Here is a 21,216-nt window from a genome sequence, read left to right on the forward strand (position 1 = left end):
GATTTTTTCATCATAGTGCACTAAGAATATCGTCACAATCGCGTGGCAACAAACGAGACGCGATTTGGAGCTCGGACGAAGATTTCGTAACTTTTCGGTTTTGGCCAGAATCTTGAAATCCGACATCGGAATTTCAGTCACTTCGTCGATTTCGTGCATGAAATCTGACCGTCCATCATATACGGGTTTCAGACCAATTATAGTCTTACATGATCCGTTGTGCGAGCACCATGATTTGACCACTCAAGTGAGCCGTGTCGCTGCTGAATTTTCTGCAACTTCTTCACAGGCTGACAACTTCTCTCTAGCTTTTTTCCTTGCCCGGACGTCGTCTCGAGGCATACCACATATCGAAACGCTTGTCTCGATGAGATGAACACGCTCACAAAATTTGAGCGTGATCCAACTTAGAACGAGTGAGATATGAGCCTTAATATTTATTGCTCATGACTATGAAAACAACCACCTTTAATGGTGTTTTAGTGCAGGGTAGCGGCACGGAATAGTGTGCGGCTCATCCTATTTCATTGTTTTACTTATAACTTTGTCCTGCAGTGTTTGATTAAGCCAAAACTTGGCCCATAATGGTTTTCAACCATGCCGGATCCAATGGTGGCCGTCCCGCAGTGATTTTACACACCAAAACTGCAGTTCATGTTATACGGGTCTGTTTCAGGGTGCTAAAGGCAATTTTTTTGAAATGTTTCTTTATGTTCACTGTCTCAGACATGTTTGATCGTGATGAAACTTGGCAGGTAACCGTTTGGGGTTCCAATGAAGATCTTGAAAAATTTTGGGGCCATTTTGAGTCGAAGTTTTCACTGTTATGTAGGCTTTATTGACCGGCTTCCTCTTTATTCTGCATCAGTGACCAAGGTGCTGAAAAATGTGTTCAAACAGCTTGCCTTGCCGAATGTTGTGCTTCAAGAGAAGTGAAAAGGACAATATTCAAAAAATTTCCTTCGGCTTTCTTTCTTTTTTCTTCCTACCCACAAGACCACGTGAACCCCGAGGAGATTCACGCAATGCTGCAACTAGAATGCTTAGATGTTTGGATGCAATGTACAGGTCCATCCATGAAGACTTTAGAGTGAGAAGAAACTTTTGAGGGATCCTATCAATGTTCTCACCCTCACGTGGACTATTTTGAAGGGATTATTATTTTAAGTCTTCACCTTGTCGGATGGTACCTGTGATGGCCTTGTTTGTGATTGGGAGGGATTAGTACTTTAAGTCCTCACCCTGTCAGATGATACCTATGACAGCCTTGTGATAATGACTGGGCTACATTGTCACCTAGCCTTAAAGAAGGTATAATGACTGGGCTCAGTTGTTACCCAGCCTTGAAGAAGGGATGGTCCTTGAAGAAGAGATAGTGACTGGGCTTCGTTGTCACCCAGCCTTGAAGAAAGGATGGTCCTTGAAGAAAGGATAATGATTGGGCTATGTTGTCACCCATCCTTGAACAAGGGATGGTCCTTGAAGAAGGAATAATGACTGGGTAGCCTTGAAGAAGGGATGGTCCTTGAAGAAGGGATAATGACTGGGCTACATTGTCACCCTGCCTTGAAGAAGGGATGGTCCTCAAAGAAGGAATGACGACTGGGTTACGTTGTCACCAAGCCTTGAAGAAGGGATGATGACTGGGCTACTTTGTCACCCAGCCTTGAAGAAGGGATAATGACTGAGCTACGTTATCACCTAGCCTTGAAGAAGGAATGATGACTGGGCTACATTGTCACTCAACTTTGAAGAAGGGATAATGACTGGGCTACATTGTCACCCAGCCTTTGAAGAAGGAATGATGATTGGGCAACCGTCACCAAGCAACAAAGAAGGATGTCGACTGGGCTACGTGTCCACCCAAGACTGAAGAAGGATGTTGAGGGATGATTTCAACATCTACACCCTATTAGACGTCTTAATGATTTTTTTGCAGCCTCACCAGGTTGTCGTGCATGGATTGGCTGTGAATGACCTGACAAGGAGATTTTAACGTCTGCACCCCGTTGAACGTCTTGATGATTTTTTGTAGCCTCACCAGGTTTGTTATGCTTGAATTGGCCGTGAATGACCTTGCGGGAAGATTTTAATGTCTGCAACGCGTTGAACATCTTGATGATTTTTTGCAGCCTCACCAAGTTTGTTGTGTCTGGATTGGTTGTGAATGACCAGGGGGGAAGATTTTAACATCTGCACCCCGCTAGACATCTTGATGATTTTTTGCTGCCTCACCAGGTTTGTTGTGCCTGGATTGGTCGTGAATGACCTGGTGGGAAGATTTTAACTTTTGCACCCCGTTGGATCTCTAAATGATGAAAGGAGTGTCGGCTGAAGCCCCTTGTGAAGACGAATGTTGCATGAACCTGATTTTATTAGTTCGAGTACCCTTTGCAGATTTTCACTTGGGCTTGGGAAGTTGTGCCATAGAGAAGGTTTTCAGCAACCTCCTTTTATTTGGGGCTCTTTGACCTATGACCTTATAGCCATGTCCACCCATAATCTTTCCCTTTTACTCACGGTGCCCTTTTGGGTTTTCACCGTTCTCGGTTTTTTTATTTATAGAACTCTCTTACTCATGGTTTTGTGACCATGCCCGTCCGTTATTTTTACTCATGGCGTTCCCTTGTTCAGGTATAAACCGTGCCTGTTATTCTTTTCTCTTTTTTTTTTTTTTTTTTTGGTGGGGGCGTGTTTAAAGTCATGCCTCTAGGACCTGTCCGACGCCTTTTAACATCATGCGGCCAGGACATGCACTATAGTTTTAAGGTCATATAGCTTGGACTGTGGCTATGCAGTTTAAAGTCATGCACCTAAGACCATGCAGTTTATGGTCGTACAACTAGACCTCTGCTACTGTTTAAGGTCATATAGTTTGGACCATGCAGTTTAGGGTCATGCATCTAGGCCAGTATGTGGGTTGCCATTTAGGTGAAGCTCCATGGGGAATAGGTCTATGGATGGCAATCCAACTCCTTGGGGATAGAGTGGTTAAGGCCATACACAAGCAGAGGCCTCAGATGGAGATGGTGGCCCAACGAGGGATGGCGAACGAAAGCAGACTTCACTAGGGATTAGGGGGGCAAGCTTGACTCCCTGGGGTATGTCCAAGAAGACTGGAACCTTGATCGTGTCTATAGGTAGCCTGAGGGTTGCCCCGAGGTGTATTTAGAATGGATGGTCCACTAGCTTTGGTGAGTGTGTGAGGTGGTGGCTTCAGAGCCACCTCCTCGTGGTGTCAAGCATCCTATTACAGGGGCTCGAAGTGATAAAGAATGGGGGGTAGCCTCGCGGAGACCCATAGGAACAACGAGAGATGAACTGTCAGTCATGGGAGAGGGAGGGGTGGCTTCCGGGCTGCCTCAAGCAATAGGACCGGCAAGTGAGTTGTCGGTAGCAGGGTGCGTGCTGTGTGTGGTGGCATGTGTGCCCCCAATGCAGGGTGCGTTGGCGGAGGGTCCGCCAATGCAAGGAGGTAGGGAGTGAGGGACTTGGTTGTCCATCCTCGCCTCTTTCCAGGTGATGACCTGGAAGCGCGGCACAGGGTCGATGCTCAGGAGAAAGGTCGCGAAGGAGGTTCGCGAAACTTGTTCCTAATGAAGACTCACGAGTGCGGGGATCAGGAAACTCCCAACTCGGATGAAGGGGTTAAGCAACCCCAAAAATAGGTGTGTGTATAGTGAGCAGGAATAAAAAGAAAGGAAGGTCAAACAAGAACGATCCAACAATGGGGGAAGCGTGTCCCCAGTGGAGTCGCCAAGCTGGTTAGGTGTCTCGATCTCGCCCTACAGATCTAGGTGACCTGGCGGCACATATCTCGGGTTTCAAGGGAACCCGGGATTTGAGATCGCTCTCTTGGGAACCTTGCTCAAGAACAAAGGCAGGTATTACCAACCGGTGAGAGAGGAATTAGGGTCGCGAGGCGGGACTTACCTCGTGTGGGTCCGTGACACACTCGGGCTAGCTCGCGTGGACGCCCTCTTAGATCGCTTTCGAAAGCCCCCCGGCCTATGGCCGGTTTGGAATCGCCTCCCTTGACCTGTTTCTTCTTTCTTGCAAACACACACGCACATATTAGAAGTACCGACAAGTGGGATAAGGTCCCCACCTTGTTATAGGGTGAAATAAAAATGAGAGAGATGAATTAAAATAAAAGTAAAATTAAAATAAAATTAGAAAATAGATTTAGGATTAAAATGGATTGAAGTGAAGTGAAATATATAAAATGAAGTAAAATAAAATAAAAGGGATGGAAGAAAATAAAATAAGATGAAATAATTAAAACAAAATAAATAAATAAAAATATAGTACGGGATAATAGTATAAAATAAGTGGAATAAAATAAAATGGAATAAAGGAAAATGAAATAAAATGAATGAGGTGAGAAAAATAAGAGAAATAAATAAGTTAAATAAACTAAATTAAAATAAAATTAGTGGAGTAAATAGAATAAGGTAAATGAATATAAGATAAAAGAGGTAAATAAAATGAAGTGAAATTAAGTTAAATAAAATTAAATAATTGAGGTAAATAAAATAAAAAATAACGATAAATTAAAATAAATAACTAAATAAAAAAATAAATGAAGTAAATAAAATAAGATAAAGGAATATAAGATAAAATAAATGGCATAAAAGAAAATGGCATAAAGTAAATTAAAGTAAAATATAATAGAATAAATGCGATTATAAAAAAAAGTGAAAAGTTGGTAAGAGAGGGCAAGCGTTTTGTTGGACTTTATGAGAGAAGGTAAAGTATTAGAACAATAAATAATAATAAAAGTAATTTGGTTAAGAGAGAGAATATTTCAATAAAATAGGATAAACGAATTAGTTAGGAGAAAGAGATAATGTTTTAAGAAAATAAGGCTAAGTTTGTTAAGAGAGAGATGTACAACTTGACACATGGAAAAAGATAAAATGAAGAGAAGGGGTGCTTGACATGTGGAAGACGGGGAGAAGGCGTTGAATAGTGGGTTCTTTTATAATAAGGGAGTAACCTATTAAAAAAAGGAATAATGCCTTGGTTTAAGAGAGAGAAAGAGAGTAACATTTAGTAATAAAAAATTACGATTTGCTGAAGAGAGAGTTGGGGTATTGGGTTAGTGGATTATTTAGATGAGAGAGAAAGAGAGAATTGGGTGTTGGGCTTAGACAGAAGAAAAGGAGGTAACGTATAAAAAAATAATAATAATAATAGTGGTTTGGTTGAGAGGGAGAAAGACGGTTTGAGTGAAATGGGTTGACGAAGGAAAACGACAAACAACAAAAAAAAAGTAGAACTAAAGAATGAAAAACCGGAAAAGGTTTGTATATTTGCGGGTTTTTAGAGTGAGAAAGCGGAAGATGTAAAGAAAACATGAGGAAAAGGAGGAAGCACGAAGAAGGCGACGAATCGGTGGGAAAATTCCAGGAGGTGAGAAAAAAAAGGCACTGATTGGCTGTGAACAACTGAGAAGAAGTGGAGAATGTGGCGAGATGGGGTGGCGGAAGTTGGTGAAGAGATGGCAGATGAGAGGGAACAGTTGGGGAAAATTGGTGACAACAACGATGAGGAATGGAAATTGCAGAGGATGGGAGAGAGAGGCGAGGGACAAGGTGGCAGAGAAAGGCGAAGAAGTGTGGTGGTTGTGCGCGTGCAGGCTGCCAAGAAAGAGAATGGGGAAGGCAGAGGTGACTGTTGTGGTCGCAACAGGTGATCGAGAGAGACGGGGCTGCGACAGGTTGCAGCAGGGTGGGAGAAGGTGAACGGCTGTGATAGGTAGTGGGGTACCAGAGGATTAGGTGCTAGATGGCCACTGAAAAGAGAGAGAACCTTAGCTGAAAGGATGAGTGTAAGCTGGAGATGAGAGGTCAGGAGAAATAGAATGAAAGCAAAATAAACAAAAAAGAAAGAAAGCTGGAGGTGAGAGGTAGAGAGAGATGAGAGTGCGTAGTGAGAGAAAGACAACCAGAAAGCAAAGGTCAGGGGAGAGAGAGGGGAAGGGAAGATAGGGTTGAGAGAAAATGGAAAGAGATGGGTGCAAGGAATTAGAGGGAAAGAAAGTGGCAAAGGAAGAGAGAAAGATTGGCTGGTAGATAGAGTACAGGGAGAAGGTAGTGTGGCTCATTGCACTGCTGTTGAGGAGAGGCGAGGACAGCAGCAGAGGTAGCGACGGCAGTGCTGGAAAAGGATTAAGTTGCAATCCGTGATGGGCAGAAGATTGCACAGACGGCTCGGGAGTGTGTTTTTCCCAGACGGCGCTGGGGTGTGCTTTTGCCAAGACGGGTGTTTTTCCCATATGGTGCTGAGTTGAAGACGGGTGTTTTTCCCAAATGGTGCTGAGTTGAAGACGGGTGTTTTTCCCATATGGTGCTGAGTTGAAGAGGTTTTTTTGGAAGCGGTGGTTGCGCGGGACCACAGAACGTGAGAGGGAAAGAAGGGGCGAGATGATACACTAAAAGGAATAATACGAAGGATCACAACTCTAAAAGGGATAATATGAAGGATCACAAGAAAAGAAGAGAAAGGGAGGTTGGCATGAGGGACCATAAGGAAAAAATAGAAGAGGTAGACCCGAGAGTGTACATGAAGCTAGTGAACTTGCAAGGGATAAAAGAATTAGAAACGATGGGAATTGGTCTTACTAGACCACAAGGAAGGAAAATAGAAAGTTGTGATCGTGAGGAACTACAACGATGAGAGAAGAGGAGGGTTGTGGTCATGCGAGACCACAAGGAAAGAGAAAAGATGAGAATGAGAAAAACACAAACGGCGATGGGGTTCTGCCATATGTAAAAGAGGAGAAAGAAAGAGAGAAAGAGAGAGGAGAGAGAAAAGAAGAGAGAGAAAGAGAGATAGAGATGAGAGAGAAAAGGGGAGAAAAGAGAAAAGAGAAAAGAGAAGAGAAAAGAAGAGAGATAAAAGAGAGATAGAGATGAGAGAGAGAGAAAAGAAGAGAGAGAAAGACAGATAGAGACGAGAAAGATAGAGGTGATGGCTAGCCCTACCACTCATGCGGACTACGGGGCCCACCGCCTGGGAGGGGCTCAGACCATCATCTCAGCCATGAGAAGGAAGAGAGAGAGAAAGAGAAGAGAGAGAAGAGAAAAAAAGAAGAGAGAGAAAGAGATAGGCGAGATGAGAAAGAAAATCACCTTATCGAGGGGGACCAGCTCTTTTCTTCTCTCTCATCTCTCTTTCCAAGACGTGCCCACGAACTTAAGCTAGAAATTAAAATTTTATTGAATGATCAAGGCCCTATTGCAATTAAGTTTGGCATGTTTATATAGAATTGGGCCCAAACATGGGTGGATGCCCAAAAACTACCTAAATTAAAGTTAATTATAATTTAATTGAATTAAAAAAAATTAAGAAAATAAGGTGTAAAATGATTGTTATGCCCCTGCCTAACAATTCATGGAATTCTGAAACAATGCATGCTGCTGCCCTAGAACTTGTGTGATCTTCCATGACTGATCTAGGGTTTCTCTGATTCTCGTTCGATCGAAAGATGATCGTTTTCTTGTAGAGCTCGGCATGACAATCGATTTGTTACCAATTTTGGGCCATGGATCTTGTTTTTAAGTTACAATCATGAGACTTGAAATTTGGATGAATCTTGAAAACTTCGGATCGATAGTGCGCTCGTTCCTTGATGTTCTTCCGTGATTTCTTCGTTCTAGTGCACTAATCAAGTTGTCACGCTCGCATGGCAACAAGCAGGACGCGATTTGGAGCCCAAACAAAGTTTCGCAACTTTTGGGTGTGGCCGGAATCTAAAAATCCGACGTCAGAATTTCAGCCACTTCGTCAACTTCGTGCATGAAATCTGACCGTCCACCATATAAGGGACCAGTGGTAGTCCAAGACCTCACACACACGATGGAAATGGTTTCATGTCGATCCGTTGTTGGAGCACCATGATTTGACCACTCGGGCGAGGCGTGTCACTGCTGAATTTTTTGCAACTTTTTCAGGGATCGACAACTTTTCTCGAGCTTTTCTCCCTGCCCGTATGTCGTCATGGGGCGTACCACATATCGAAACGCTCATCTCGACGAGACGAACACGTCACAAAATTTGAGCGTGATCCAATTTAGAACGAGTGAGGTATGGGCCCCAAAAGTCACTACTATTGACTTTGAAAACAACCACCTTTAATGGTGTTTTAGTGCAAGGTGGCCGCACGGGAATTGTATGCGGCTCCACCGGTTACAATGTTTTGCTTATAACGTTTTCCTAGAGTGTCCGATTAAATCGAAACTTGACCTATAGGGGTTTTCGGCTATGCCGGATCTAATGGCGGTGGTCCTATAGCGATTGACACACTGAAAAATATAGTTCTAGTTATACAGGTCCGTTTCAGGGTGGTAGAGGCCAATTTCTTCGAACTTGTTTCTATGTATTCACTGCTTTAAAAATGTCTGATCATGATAAAACTTCACAGGTGGCCTTTTGGAGTGCTGATGGAGATCTTGAACAATTCTGGGGCAATTCTGCTACTGTCAAAGTTTCCACTGTAGTGTGGGCTTTATTGGCCGACTTCCTCTTTATTCTGCATTAGGGACCAAGTTGCTGAAAAATGTCTTCCAACAAATGGCTAGACCAGTATAGTGATGGATTTTGTGTGGTAGTAAGACGAGCACGATAACTCAGACCAGCATGGCGGCAATACTACTCGATAACAAAACCAACACCAACCACCCTAGCACAATGGCTAGTTTGTCGTGCTAGCAAGATGAGCACGATAAATCAGACTGGCACAGCAACAATACTGCTCGACGACAGAACTACCATGACTTGCTGAAATTAGCTCGTCCCTTAGTCAAATGAGAGAGGAAGAAGAAAAGGGAATAAAGAAAGAGGAATGAGAAGAGAAAAAGGAATAGAGAAGAATAGTGAGAGAGAAGAAGGAAGAAAAACAAAGAAAGAAAGAGAGAGAAGAGATGAGAGATAGAAGAAGAGAAAAGAGAAGAGAAGAGGGAGAGAGAAGAAGAAAGAATGGGGAGAATGAAGGGACAAGAAAAGAGAGAAGAAGTAAAAAGAAGAGAGAAAGGATAAGAGAAGAGAAAAGAAGAAGAGAGAGAAGGGAGAAAAAAGAAGAAGAAGAGAAGAGAGAAGAAAGTAAGAAGAAGAGAGAGAAGAGTTAAGAAAGGAGAGAGAGAGAGAAGAGAAAAGAAAGAAGAGAGAGGTGAGAAGAAAGAAGATGGAGATGAGAGAAGAAAGAAGAGAAAATGAAGAAGAGAGAGAAGAGAGAAGGAAGAAGAGAGAGAAGAGAGAAGAAAGAGAAAGAGAGAGGAAGAGAGAAGGAAGAGAGAGAAGAGAGAAGGAAGAAGAGAGAGAAGAGAGAAGAAAGAAGACAAAAGCATGGATGACGATGAGAAAGAGAGGAAGAGAGAAGAAGCAAGAGTGAGAAGAGGAAAAAAAGGAGAGAGAGAAGCGAGAATAAAGAAGAGAGAAGAGAGAAGAAAGAAGAAAGAAACATGGATGGTGATGGGGTTCAGAGAATAAAGAACGGAGAAAAGAGAGAAGAAAGAATAGAAACAAGAGAGAAGAAAGAAAAAAGAAGCATGGACAACGATGGGTTCCGCCGTCCGTGACAGAGGATAAAGAAAAAGAGAAAGAAGCATGGATGACGATAGGGTTCCACCGTCCATGTTAAAAGAGGGAGAAAGGCGAAAGAAGCATGCCATCGTTCCGTCGTTCATGACAGAGGAGAAAGAAAAGAGAAAGAAGCATGGATGGCGATAGGGTTCCACCGTCCATGACAGATGAGAGAGAAAAGAGGAAGAAGCATGGAAGGTGTTCTGCCATCCATGATAGAGGAGAGAGAAAAGAGAAGGAGGCATGGACAGTGATGGGGTTTTATCGTCCATGACAGAGGAGAGAGAAAGAGTAAAGGGAAAAAGGAACATGGACGGTGATAGGTCCTGCCACCCATGACAGACGGGAGAGAAAAGGGAAAGTAGAAACATGAATGACGATAGGTTTCACCATCCATGGGAAGGAAGAGAGTGTAAGAGAGAAAGAAGAAGACACACACAGCAATAGGCATCGCCATGCATGTAAGAAGGGACTCAGATATGACCTGACCCGCCACTTGAGAAAGGGCCCAGTTCAATGCCCTTGTCAGATAATGGGGGAAAGAGGAACTCAGACAGAGGCCCAGCCTGCCACTTGGGTTAAGGCTCGGGACACTGTGCATATTCTAAGAGAAGGAGGATGTTATGCTCGGCGACGGACATTGACGTGTATGACTGGGGAGGAGAGAGAAAAGGAAGAATAGAGAGATAAAGAGAGATAGAGGAGAGAGAGAAAAAGAAGGAAGAGAGGAAAGTGCAGGAAGAGATTAAGAAAGAGAACATAGAGAAAAGAGGAAAGAAGGGAAAGAGAGACATGCACGACGATGCTTATTGTCGTGCCTATTTGAGGTAGAGAAGAGAGAGACAGAGAGAAGAAAAAAAGGAGAGAGAAAGAAAGATGAAGAGAGAAAGAAGAAGAAGAAAGAGAAAGAAAGAAGAAGAGAGAGAAAGAAAGAAGAGGATAGAGAAGAAGAGGAGAGAGAAAGTTACCTTCACTTAGACTTTCTGGAATTTTTCTTCTCTCTCCTCCTTCGCTCTCCTTAACTCTAAATTTTATTAATCAAATTGAAGGTCCTTTACAATGAGATATAGCGTGATATTTATAAACTTGGACCCAAACATGGGTGAATGCCCAAAATCTAACCTAATTGATCATAATTACAATTTATTTGAATTAAAGAAAAACATAAAAAAGGGGGCAAAATGACGATTTTGCCAATGCCATCAATACACAAAATTCCAAAACAATCCCTGTTACACCCATGGAACGTGTACGATTTTCCTAGATCGATATGGGGTTGTTTTGGCGCTAGTTTGATCAAAAGATGATTACTTTATCGTTGGGCTCAGCTTGACAATCAATTTGACAATAACTTCAAGCCAAGAATCATGTTTCTAGGCCACGATCATGCAACTTGAAATTTACAGGAATCTTGAAAACTTTCGATCGATCATGCACTCGTTTCTTAATATATTTGCTTGGTTTCTTCGCTGAATTGCACTGAGCATGCCATCACGATCGCGTTGCAACCAACGCAGCTTGATTTCGTGCACCAACGAAGATTTCACAATTTTGGCTTTTTGGCTAGAATTTGGATGCCGACGGCCTAAATTCTGTAGCAACTTTAACCCATATCCAACCGTTCATCATGCACAAGGTTAAGACCTGATATGGCCCTGGACCTCCTTACGCACGCAATGCAATTGGTTTCGCATCGTTGGGGTATGCAAGCACCGTGATATGGTCACTTGAGTGGGACGTGCTAATGCTGATTTTTTGTAACTCTTGTTCTCAAATCGTCATCTTCTCTCTAGCTTTTCTCCCTGCTCGGACATTGTCGTGATACGTGCCACATATCAAAACACTTGTCTTGACGAGACGAACAAGCTCGCAAAATTTGAGCACGATCCGACTCGAGATGAGAGAGATATGAATCTTCAAAGTTGCTGGTCGTGACTGTGAAAACCAGTCTCATTTAATGGAGATTGCTGCTGGAAGGGCGCTTGGGAATAGCGTGTGGCCTCTTTTTTTTTAGTCTTTTACCAATAACTTTGTCCTGGAACGTTTGTCTTAGCCGAAACTTGACCCCTAAAGGTTTTTGACAGTTTAAGATCTAATGGCGATGGTCCTATAGTAATTTGACGCTTCGAAAATAGGGTTCTAGTTACAGGGTCCGTTTCAGGGTGCAAGAGGTTGATTTTTTCGAAACTGTTTATTTGTCTACACTACCTTAGACATGTAGAATTACGATGAAACTTGGAAGGTGGCCTTTTGGAGTCCTTAGGAACATTCTCACCCATTATGGGGTAATTCTAGGACTGTCAAAAATTCCATTGTAAGTCAGGGCTTTATTGACCGACTTCTCTTTTATTTCGCATTGGGGACCCAAGGTGTTGAAACATATCTTCAAGCAGCTTTCCACACTGAATGTTGTGCTCTAAGAGAAGCAAGAAGTTCAACATTCCGAAAATTTCCTTCGGCTTTATTACTTTTTTCTTCCTAGCCACAGAACCACGTGAACGCCAAGGAGATATCCATGGAATGTTGTAACTAGGATGCTCTGACGTTTGGATGCATTTGTCGTAGGTCCATTCGTGGAGACTTTGGGGGAGAAGAGACTTTTGAGGGATCCTATTGAAGTCCTCACCATCGCGTGGACTGTTTATGATGGGAGGGATTAGTATTTTAAGTCCTCACCTTGTGGGACGGTACCTGTAATGGCCTTGTGATGATGATTGGTCTACATGCTCACTCAGCATCGAAGAAAGGATGTCGACTGGGCTACGTGTTCATTCAGACTAGGGAGAAGAAAAGAGAGAGACAGATGAAGAGAGAGGAGAGGCATGTACAGTGCACCCATCATCGAAGAGGGGATGGCGATTGAGCTACTGTTCACCCATCATCGAAGAGGGATGTTGAGGGATGCTTTTTAAGTTTGCTCACCCTATTGTACGACATTTTTTGCGATGAGGGCTTTTCTGGAGGCGAGCACTGCATCAACCTGCTCTTTTGGTCTAAGCGCCCTTTGCGGGTTTTCATTTGGACTTGGGAAGTGTCACTGGAGAGACGGTTTTCATCAACTTCCTTTTATTCAGGGCTCTTTTACCCATGACCTTATGATCATGTCCACCGTTATTCTTCCTTTTTTACTCATGGTGCCCTTTTGGGTTTTCACTGTGCTCGGATTTTTATTTTCGTGGAACTCTCTTACTCATGATATCGTGACCATGCCCCTCCATCTTTTTTACTCATGGCGTTCCCTTTTCAGGTTTACACCATGCCCATTTTTTTTTTTTGAGGGCCTGTTTAGGTTCATGCCTCCAAGACTTGTGCGAAGCCTTTTAACGTCATGCGGCTAGGATGTGTACTGTATTTTAAGGTCATACAGCTGGACCGTGGTGGAGATGGATAGTGGTGACCCATGCAGTTTAAGGTCGTGCAACTAGACCTCCGCTATAGTTTAAGGTTGTATAGTTTGCACCATGCAGTTTAGGGTTGTGCATCTAGACCATTGTATGGGTCGCCGTGTAGGTGGAGCTCCATGGGGAATAGGTCTGTGGATGGCAATCCGACTCCTTAGGGATAAAATGGTTAAGGCCATACACAAGCAGAGGGCTAGATGAAGATGGTGGCCTCACAAGCGGAAGCAAACTTCCCCGGGGATTAGGGCATGAAGGGTTGTGGCATCCTTGTAACTCTGACAGGCCTAGGCGCTGGTGTAATTCCACTGGGGTAGTGGAAAAACACTCACGATGGTGGCCAGGCTTAGACACGCATGGCACTAGCGTGAACGACAGTAACATGCACGACGCTTGCACAAGCGGTAGTAACACATGCGGCGCTTGCACGAGCGACAGCAACAGACGTGGCGCTAGCATGGGTGGTGGTAACACATGCGATGCTGAGTGACTTTCATGTGCGCCATTGAGCTAATTTCGAGCCTCGAGCCTGAGCCTGACCCGGTCCTGGTCCATTTGATACTTGATGCTCAGAGCTACATGGGCGGTGATGACCTGTGTTCGGGCATCGAGCCTTAGCCCAACTCGGTCCGGCCCATTGCGGTTTGACCTTCAGAGACTGGGCTGGTTCCAGTTTGTGCAGGGAACTTCAGGGGAACGTCATCTATATAAGGGGTAAAGCCCCTTTTTCACTGTTTTATCAAAGGTAAAATGTTTAGAGACTTTTAGACTGCGACTGTGCTTCCTAACGAGATTCTGGCTATAATGTGGAGCTCACAAGCAATTGCTAGAAGTCCGGCGAGCAGTGAGAAACTCTGGCAGGACATTCGCAGGGGTTTGCAGTGACCAGGCGAGTATCACCGTTGTCAAGATGAAGAAGACATGGGGTTTTTCGGGGTCAGTTGGGATTTCGGCAGTGGTTTTGGGACACCAAAAAAGTGAGGGAAAGGGGCTAAGAGGTTAGCAGGGTCCTACCGGTAGGTTTTCGATGATTTTTTGGTGGTTTGGAAGAAGGGGGAAAGTCCATCAGTGGGTTTTTGACGAGTGGGAAAGTTTTCCTGATGAGAAACCTAGAGGTCCCAAGGTAATGAACAGTTGCTGGCAGCGAATGATCACTGGGAGGTGATGGTCACCATCCACCCGTGTGAGGACATGTGTCAGACCATGTCACGACTGACAGTTGTCAGGCGGGGCAACCGTGATTTGAGGTGACACATGTGTAATCTGTGGCACCTGTGAGGGATTTGAACATGAGCGACGCTGCTTAAAGATCACAGGTAGTGATAGTTGTGATGAAAACAACTGACATTAGCCCTTGAAAACACAGCCGATGCTAGCTCTTGAAAACACAGCCAACGTTAGCCCCTTGAAAACACAATTGGCGTTAGCCCTTGAAAACACAACCGGAGTTAGCTCTTGAAAAACACAGTCAGCACTAGCCCTTGAAAAACACAGTCAGCGTTAGGTTTGAATAGACACAAACGATGTTAGTCACATGTGGAGCTAGTTAGTGTCCTTCACGCATGGCGAGAGCCTTGTGCCTTAGTGATTTACACACTAGCAGTGAGCCATGATGACTGGGTCTCTATACAGAATTCCTGACGTGAAGAACCTTACAAGGGGAGGAGAGCTTGACACCAGTGAATTTACTGGTGAGAGTCTGGTTAGGGGTGAATCCATTTGGTTGGCGGAACCAATATGCAACCGGAGTGGCCCCTTAGTGTTACTTTCATTACCGACCCGATTATGGGAAGACAATGATGGGAATGTCAGTATTGAAGAAAGGGTTGCCCTCCTTCATTGCATGCATAGGAACATGGCCTCTGAGAGAACTTGCCCACGTTGGGTAAGAGGATGGTGAAGACAAAGGGCTGATGTGGTCTTCTATTGGTCTCTGCGTGCAAGGGGAACACCAGTATTTAAAGGGGTACTCTTCTTGGACCATCAATGTGTTAGGATCATACAAAAGTACTCTCAACCGTGCTTCTCTATTAGCTGTCGTGCAGTGTTCAGGCAACTATTACGATCAATGCTTGAATACCATCAAGGTATTACTAGAGAGTCAACATGATCTTTATTTCATTGGCGAGCTCCTTGGTTGATCTTTATTTCATTGGTGAGCTCTCGCTTATCGACGCGATGTATGACGAGTTCGTGCCTTAGAACTCGATAATTTTTGGTGGTGTCCGCCTTTGTTTACGATGAAAATATGACAGATCTTCCTAGAAGATCTCTCAGATATTGACACCTTAAAATTGATGAAAATGAAGTGGTAGAGAAAGTGGGACAATTCGAATGGGATGCATCAGTATAAATCACGAACTCTTCATTTCCCTCGGGCAATGCCAGGATCAGGGCGGTGGTCAGTGTCCGCTTGAGTTCTTGGAAACTTCTCTTACAATCTTCTGACCACATAAACTTTACGTTCTTCTGAGTAAGCCGAGGTAGGGGAAGCTCTATCTTTGAGAATCCCTCTACAAAGTGCCTATAGTATCCGGCTAACCTTAGGACATTACGAAATTCTATCACATTTGTTGGTCTCTCCTATTTAAGCACAGCTTCAATCTTAGAGGGATCGACCGTGATCCCATCCTTGGAAGTAATGTGACTTATGAAGGTCACGCTGGGCAGCCAAAACTCACTCTTACTTAATTTGGCATACAACCTTTCAGACTTTAAGGTTTCCAAAACAAATCTTAGATGCTGCTCATATAATTCCCAGCTTTTTGAGTACACTAGAATGTCATCAATGAAAACCACCACAAAGTCATCTAGAAAAGGTCAGAACACCCTATTCATCAAATCCATGAAGGCGACAGGAGCATTGGTTATCCGGAATGGCATCACAAGGAATACGTAATGACCGTATCGAGTTCTGAAGGCAGTATTTGGGATGTCTCCTTCCTTCATCCTTAGTTGGTGATACCCTGATTGGAGATCGATCTTAGAGAACACTTGGGCTCCCTGGAGCTGATCAAAGAGGTCATCAATTCTAGGCAAAGGGTACTTATTCTTCACCGTTATTTGTTTTAGTTGTCTATAGTCAATGCATAATCTCCGGGACCCATTTTTCTTTTTCACGAATTGGACTGCTGCACCCCTGGGTGACATGTTGGGTCAGATGAACCCCTTATTTAACAATTCTTGCAATTGCTCCTTTAACTATTTCAACTCTGCGAGGGCCATCCTATATGGGGCTTTAGAGATGGGCACAGTGCCCGAGACTACATATATCTAAAATTCAATTTCCCTTGTCGGGGAAAGGATGATAGCTCTTTAGGGAATACCCCAAGATAGTCATTAACCACAAGTATCTCTTCTAACTGGGACTGCACACCCCTATTTTCCACTACATAAGCAAGATACCCTACACATTTCCTAATCAAAAGACGAGAGGTTCGAAGGGCAGAAATAAAGTGTAGAGAGGTAGTATCTTTAATGCCCTCGAAGTGCAAATCTGCTAGGTCAGGATGCCTAAAGGTCACTGTCTTTTCATGGCAGTTGACTGTAGCATGTTGGGTATACAACCAACCCATGCTTAGAATGACATCAAAGTCTTGAATGTCTAGAAAAATTAGGTCCACGGGCAAGTCACACATGTCAATTAAAACCTTACACTGTCTATACACTCTATTAGTTTCCATAGAGTCTCCCAATGGTGTGCATACTACTAAGGTATAGTTAAGGTGTGCAGGTGCGACATTCAAATGGTAAGCAAAATGGGGTGCAACAATCAAGTGAGAAGATCCAGGGTCAATTAACGCTCTTTCTTTAGCATCACAAATTGAGAGCGTACCTCAAATTACTGAGGTGGACGCCTTGGCCACTTGCTCTGTGAGGGTGAACACTCGTCCTTGAGTCTTCAAGTGTTCCTTAGTCTTCATCATAGTGCAGTCCCTAGCCCAGCGACCCTGCTTGCCGCACCTTAGGCTCACATTCTTCTTTCGGGAACAATCTTCGGCAGTGTGGTTGTCTTTTCCACAGTGAGTAGAAACCGGGGGTCGATCATTGCTCGTGCTGCCCAGGAGATTCTTCAAGGTTCTCGGGTTCAGCTGATATGGCCTCCTTCTCACTTCTCTTCTTAAAACTTGCCGGGGTGTCTTCCCAAGCCTCCCCGATGATGCAGCCTTCATTTTTCCTTCCTTCCACAATCGATGGTCCTCAAAGTCTCGTTCGATCTTCAGGGCGAAGTCTACCATCGGGGCATATGACTTTAGGTTGGCTGACATCACTCTACCTCTTATATCCAGCTGTATGCCCCTTTCAAACTTAGCCACCTTCCGCGCGTTGGTGTTTATAATGTGGGGTGCGTACCTCGAGAGTTCTGCGAACCTGGCGACATATTGCTTGACAGTCATGTTCCCCTACTGGAGCATAATAAATTATACTTCTTTCCTCTCCCTGACTGAGTTTGGGAAGTATTTCTCATCAAAGGATGCCATAAAGTTTTCTCAGGTGGGTTCGATTCCTAAATCCCTCCAGGTTTGCTTTACTGAATTCCACCAGTGTACGGCTTCCCTTATAATATAAATTTCCGAAGTCTAACTTTCTACTCATCCGAGCAGTGTAACACTTCCAAGATCTTCTCTATTTTCCTTTTCCATCTTTCGACCTTCTCTACTACTCCTTGCCCTAGAAAGGTTGAGGGCTCTAGCCTTCTAAAACTCTCAATCAAGATATTATCGCTCTACTCCAGGGTAGGGGTGGATTACACTGGCATCGACTCTTTCATCATTTGGGTCATGGCACCCAGAGTCCTATAGAATTCACCGAGTGCCTCGGTGTTCTCATTTCTGGAACTCGCGTTGTGGGTATGAGCTCTGGATATCTTCAGCCTAACCCCAGGAGCAACTAGTCACTTGTCTACCCCAAAGCTACTCTAAAGACTCCCCTCCTCAACTACCTAGGTCAAAGACCTTAATCTGGTTGCTCTGATACCATAACTGTCACAACCCCGCCCCCAACCATCCCACCTTACACTAACGGAGGGTGACCGAGCACGAGTTTGTGATCCCAATGTAGCGTTTGTCTCTCAGGTAAAAGTAGATTCAATGCCTCTTTCTCTATAATCAAGCAAACAAAGGAAAGTAAAGGATTCCATAAGTCTTCGAATTTAAAACATGGTCAAACCATTTGTCAAAAAGATGTTACATTACATTACATCCCTTAAGTAGTACAATAGAGTTCAGCGCTCCAGGGTCCATAGTTACATAATTCCAAGAAAGTAATATAAATAGGGTCGAGAGCCCAGCTACCTACAAGGTCTAAAAACCCTTCTTGGGGTGGTTGCCTCGGTCCTTAGCTATGACCCGCACTCCCAGCTCTGCACCTGTTACTCTCAGTCTACAGGGAGGAAAAAATTAATGAGATGAGCTTTGAAGCTCTATAAGCAAATCTAATGTTATGCATTAGTAACGAATCTATCCATGTGCAATAAACAATTCATTTGGTCAAAATCGATGGCAGTGCAATGGCTACACATCTTGGTTAACAAATCAGTGCATGGGTTATAGTCATGATAGCCAAGTGATAGTGCATCAATTGTGAACAATATCAAGTATCAATCATGGATAATATCATGCAATCATTAAAACTATAGGAAAATATATTCACAACTCATTCATTACACACTCACTCCCTAGTTCACCTATTCCTGTTAGTAGAAGCCCTAGCCATAAGGCCAAGCCAACCCTGTTGCTTAGGACTTCTACCATCTCACAAGAGGGAGGGTAATGACAAGTGGGTTAATCCACTTTGTAATACCCTCAATTCACGCACACAGTCCCCAGCGAGCATGGGGGGTTTGATAGGCCTTTACCTTACAAGGCATCCATCAATCACATATCTTATCTCATGAACCACAGGGAGCGACCATCCTGTTTCCCCTAACCAGTTATTGTCATTATGCAGCTTAAGGAATATGTCGGCATCACCTCCTCGGTGTATCAATCTCTGCTACTGATGGGTGTCTCATCGCGTAGTGGCCAGTATCAGTAAACAATGGCCAATATTCTCATCAACATAACAGTACCATACTCAGTACCGAAGTGTGCCTTATTGCGTAGTGGTCATCATTAAGGCCACTTTTCATGCTCGATCATTCAATTTCATTCTTGCGAATTCAGTGGCACATAATAAACAATTCATATTCTCATCATATCATTAGAGAAATTAACACAAAACATTCATTACATAAATCATAGCATAGCATTTACTCATGGGCATCACTAACAACATTTGGCACTTATCATGAAACATTCATCATAGAATTATCACATTGATTCGGCACATGTCAATTTTCACATGGTATTCGGATGGTAGAGACATGCATGGTGCTACACGCACGGCGCTAAGCGCACGAAATTACATGCATGATGTTATGCGCACGGCGTTACGTGCGCAACATTATGAGCACGACGTTATGCGCTCGGGGTTACGTGCATGCGATTCTCACATTTGGTGATGCACAAACACAAGCGGCAATGCACAGATGGTGATGCACAAATGCAAGAAGCAATGCACAAACGACTATGCACAAATTCAAGCGGCAACACACAGACGGCGATGTTCAAACACAAGCGGCAATGCATAGACGATGATGCACAAAAGGAGTCACAGTCGTCGGAATTTATAGTGATCGTGAGTGATGACATGTCTCACGTTTTAGTCCATATCTTTTGATCCATGTAACATTTCATCATGATACCAAAAAGCAAACTTTAACTAGACATGTGTATCATTCATTTAAACGGATTTGGGCCCCATTGGCACTGTTTGGTCACTGAAAAGCTCAGGGCGAGAGCCCACATAGTTGCTGGAAAATCACCTTCCCTCAAGCATTAACATGTCATCACCATATTGTAAACCATTTTATAAATCAACTTAAATCATAATTTTGTCTTAAACATATCAAGTGTACTTGTAAGTTTGGAAAGAAAATGACTCCATGATTTTCCCAAAGTTCATAGGCCATGTTCCACATTCATTCTACTTCATTTATCTTTCATTCTACATTCATTCATTCTTTCATACATAGCACCAAAACCATTTACATAATGGTCACGATGCTCCTAGCCTCCCCTCACGCAGTTCGCCCATCACCCCTTGCTCCTCCCTCTCCCCCTTGATAGCTTCACTCTAGAAGCTACACGCATAGGTCGCATTTCCTCCAGCCAGTCATTACACTCCACGCTAAGTGCCAGAGAGAGATTTTCAAAAGCAAATGGCGTTGGGGGAAGAGAAAAATTTATAGACGTGGGGGTTGATGCGAACCACGGTGGCTGACGTCACGGGTGGTGGGAAAATGGCTGTGGCATCACATGCACAACGTGGCATTGACAAACTGACACAACGCTGACAGTACTAACGCCATTGACGGCTGCACACTTGACCAACCGCGCATGGCATTACTCCAGCAGGCGATACGCACGCAGCGATGCTCCAGCTGGCGATGCGCACACGGCGATGATCCAGCGGGCGATACACACATGGTGATGCTCCAGTCAGCGATACGCACGTAGCGATGCTTCTTACGGCTTTCACATGTGGAGATACTCATTGTACACATGTGGTGACACCATTTCTTCACTGTTACGCATGGCGTTAGCTTTTATTCTACATGGACGACACTAGGTCCAAACACCGAGACGACGTTAACCATCGCCCTTAGTGCTGGGCATGCGCTTCCGTCTTCCTCGACTTCCTTCTCTCTTTCCTCTGCCCCAAGTGGTCCTGCTCAATCGTATTGTGGCCCTGACAATTGTCATCCAAATGACCCGCCATCCCAGGCAATGTCCTGCTTTCGTGTGGATGCATCCCGACTCACGAAGTCTCGCTTTGGCAATCAACGCTCATGTGCTCCTTGCGCACAAAGGCACTTCTATCCCTAACATTTCATCTACGATGTTCACTACTCCAGTGAACACCGTTCAAGCAGGATCCCTCCAAAGAGAAGAACCCCTGAAGAAAACAAGAAAAAAAAAAAAAAAACAACATTGGGCATGGTGAAAACCCGCAACGACACCATGAGTAAAAATGACAGGCAGGCGTGGCCGTGAAGCCATGAGTAATAGTGTTATGGAAAAAAGAAAACCAGACATGGTGATAACTCACAAGGGCACCATGAGTAAGAATGGATAAACAAGGCCGATGTGACCCCAAAGACATGAGTAAAAATGCCTAAAGAATGAGTCGG

The sequence above is a fragment of the Amborella trichopoda genome, chromosome 4 (genome assembly GCF_054954075.1).
Source record: "Amborella trichopoda isolate Santa Cruz 75 chromosome 4, AtrichopodaSantaCruz75HAP2 v2.0, whole genome shotgun sequence".
Lineage (NCBI taxonomy): Eukaryota > Viridiplantae > Streptophyta > Magnoliopsida > Amborellales > Amborellaceae > Amborella > Amborella trichopoda.